General features: G+C 40.7%; 1 long non-coding RNA gene across 1 annotated transcript in view; it reads right to left on the reverse strand.

Moving 5' to 3' along the window:
- Positions 1-1,309, reverse strand: part of LOC140335072 (uncharacterized) — a 2,620-nt gene extending 1,311 nt beyond the window's left edge. The window contains exon 1 of the long non-coding RNA XR_011921654.1: positions 1,051-1,309. This is a non-coding gene — a long non-coding RNA (uncharacterized lncRNA). The remainder of the gene's footprint in view (positions 1-1,050) is intronic.
- Positions 1,310-3,705: the final 2,396 nt, after the last annotated feature.

A 3,705-nucleotide genomic window follows, 5' to 3' on the forward strand; every position in this document is an offset into this window, starting at 1 on the left:
AGGACTGTCGGTTCACAGCCTTAAACCACATCTGCTCTTCCATAAAAATAACTTCCTGTCTGAACTTGGCCTTAGTAACTAAGCACATTTAGTTAAACTGTAATCATACTTTAATGATACTAAAATTGTATTTCTCTTCTTTTTAGCAAACTGACAAAGTATCGTTATGTAAATTTGACAAGGTGTCTTTGTTGTTTCACATATGGCCACTAGGTGGTGATATCAGTCTGCAGAGTACCTGCACATATAGGATGTAGATTATAATCATATAATAATTATATATATAAAGTTATAAAAAGATTGAAACAGCCTGGGTAACAAAAGGCAGTGAATAAGAGAAGGTCACTGGCAGCCTTATGTACACTTTCATTTTGTTTAGTGAGGAATGTGCAAGCACTTCCTGTTGTAGGCTTACAACACTAAACCACTGGTTTTCAATCAGCAGCATTGTCACCCTGCCCTGTGATAATGAGCTACCAATAGAGTCTGTGCAACTCTAGAAACCCTCACAACAGTCTGTCAACCCTGGTTCTAATTAGGACATGGTGGTATAATGTTGTCACCCTGCAACAGGAAGTGATCAAACTTTTCAACTAATTGAGTTGCCTAGGAAAACTGAATACGGTGAGTGGTTAAGTCTGATATAATGAAAACTAAATTTGAGATTTACATACACTGAGTGAACTTTGGGTGACCCCTCCCAAATAAAGTCTCCCCTGCCTTGCCTTCTACTTATGTTTCTGTAAACAGATTAGGAGGAAGTCATTTTATCAAAGTGTCCCCGGGGTAGTTGTGTGTTAAATGAACCCAGATACTGGAACACAACAAGCTCCACGATTCCAGCCAAGAAGTCCATTAGAACAGATAGCAATCAGGAAAGAGGAGAATCCTAAATTACAGATTGACCAATCAGAGAAGCCTCTATATGTCAGCTGACATGACCTGTAGCATAGTATGGACCTTGTCTTTTATTTCAGCTTCTTTCTATCTACGTACAGCTCTAAACTTTGCAAGGTATTTCTCAGATTAGGTCCCCTAATGGAGACTTACCTGTTGTCCTCATCATGTGCCACCCATCATCCTATAAGGGTGACAACACAGGAGCATAATTGGGGGAATAGGGACAGAGTGTTGTCACCTCATAACAAGAAGTGCCTAAAGAAGGATCTTCATTTTATAAAGATGAGGGTTAAAACCTGTCTGGTTACATTTTGCAGTTTGTATCCCCTTAGGGAGGTTTCTCTTCCTGTAATACAGAAATGGATCTTTAAACAGGTGTCCCCATTCATGCTCATCTCCTGTTCTGGTGAAAAATATGTTGGGATTTTGCCTCTTCCTATTTGGTAGTGCAGATGTTGGTGACTCCATAACACAGTCGTGTCCCCGTTCTAGGGTTTAAATTTACATTTTGGTTTATAAATAATATTTTGTTTTTATCTGGCCAGGGTCACGCGCTTATGTCTTCTGCAGACAGGACACGTATGTGAGTCAGAAGACACGTGGAAGGAAATCACAAGACTATTGTTCCAGTGTACGGGTGTCTGCAAAGTAAAAACAGATTTTGGATTGCAGACGTACAATATTTACGGAATAATAATCTTTAGGAAGATTACAGCGGCTGGCAAATGAAACCTTACCTTACGCAGCACTAAGACAAGCCTGCTGAAAAACTTCTGAAAGTGGATTTTATGTAATCCAGATTATTACTGTATCTTTGTTATAAATTACTTGGATTAGGCATGTGAAAAATGCGCATGGTAAAGTGATCTGTGGACAGGAGCAGCTAATTTATACATGAGCATGCATTGACTTTTCCAGTAAGTAAACCCTGACTCCGCCTCCTTGACCTTTCAATGTAGTACTGTATCATTAAACCCAGATATTACCATGAAAAAATAGCTGTGACATCATCGCTGTGCTGAACGTAGCTGTAGGAGGGGCCTACAGGAGGGGGCGGATACAAGCTTTATTATAGGAAGCTCCTTGTAATAATAAGTAATACACAAAACCATTGTATATAGACAATATTCAGCTTTAAGATTCACACAGCTCGTTGGCATTACCCCATAATGTCAGTGTTTTGAGTAAAAAAGTACCTATTTATTTTTTACCCATGTTTAGGGACTCTTTAGGGGATGGTTGTAATACCAGTTTGGTACCTATGGGGGGGCTGTGTAGCTTATAGGAAAATTGACGATGTGCTCTAATGAAATCAGCTCTGTTCAAACTCCAAGTGGGAACAGATATTAACTGGTTGTACCAAACAATTCTAAATCCAGGCCTTCCTAAAATTACACCTATACCACCCATAGACTTCCCCCTATTTGCCCCCACCCTGCAGTTTTTTGGCTTATTTAAATCCTTTTTCCAGGCCATGTGACCACTTTCAAGACCCTCCTCCTCTTGATCTTCTCCTATAATGGGTTGGTCTTTTGATTATGAAAAGAGCAGCATTCTCCCCAGGAGGAGGGTCCATGACACCCTACATTCAAATTACTTCCTCAGTAATCAATGTCATAGAACTTGTAAGACTGAGTACACCTATTGGTGCAAATCAGCTAATGCAGGGAAGAGTTTTGAAGAGCTAAAACCTTTGCAACATCACTGGGACAAGCAGTGTTTCTGTTTATTTAGGCTTAATAAACCCTGGTAGGTAATCAGCTGATTGAATATGTTTTCCTGGCCATGGGACCATGCGCAGGCACCTCCTTCTCTTTGAATCTCCTCCTTTTTTTAGGGGGGGTGATGGTTGCAGTACCACTTTGATACCTGAGGGGGCACTGTGTTTCATACAGAAATAATGGCAGTACACTGTATTGGAATTAGTTATGTTCAAGTAGGAAAAGATATTCACTGCTTGTACTAAACAATTTTAACAGCACCCTGCCATTCTGGAGTTCTTGTTTAAATTCCACCTGTAGACTTTAGACCCTATTGCCCCCCTCAGCAGGTATTCTGCTTGTTAAATACTTTTTCCAGGCTTTTTGACCATGTGCAGGGTCCTCCTTCTTTTTTGTCTTTTCCAAATATGAAATTGCCTTTTGATGATGAAAAGTACAGCATGCTCCCCAGGGGGAGGGTCCATGACACCCTAAATTCAAAGGACTTCCTCAATATTCAAGGTCATAGAACCAAGGACACCTAGTGGTAAAAAGGCTGGTAAGATTTGCAGACACATTTAAAATTTCAGGAGTTAGGCTTATATGTAATACTCATGTATACGTCCAACGTATGCTTGTAGCTTGGTCTGTGCATTCTTAGTGGCTTACTCAGCATGTAATGTGTAAATCCCCTCATTAGTGCAATGAACACAGCGCTTAATTAGCACATGTTTTCCATTCACTTTAACTGCTACAGTGTGAATGTTCTCATCAGTCCGTGAACTAGAAACAGCTCTTGTGTTGTCCTCATTCTCTATCCAGCCGAGCCAGGAACAGCGGTGCAGCCAGCCCATCACACATCCGAGTTCCATTAGGTGGCGGGCCAATTGATGACTACAGCCCCCAACCGTAAACATTTCTGGGAACCGAGCTGTTTGAGGAGGGAAAACATCATTTTTTGTATTTGCATGGGCCGATGTTCAATCCTTTATTGCCTCAGGCAAAGGCAATGAATGCAGCTTCTCCTATACCATATCCTAGAAAAGTGCGTGAAAAAATAGCAGTGACCAATATTAGGGAAGCGTTCCTTACCCCTGGATTTGCT

Source organism: Pyxicephalus adspersus, chromosome 7 (genome assembly GCF_032062135.1).
Source record: "Pyxicephalus adspersus chromosome 7, UCB_Pads_2.0, whole genome shotgun sequence".
NCBI classification, from domain to species: Eukaryota; Metazoa; Chordata; class Amphibia; order Anura; family Pyxicephalidae; genus Pyxicephalus; species Pyxicephalus adspersus.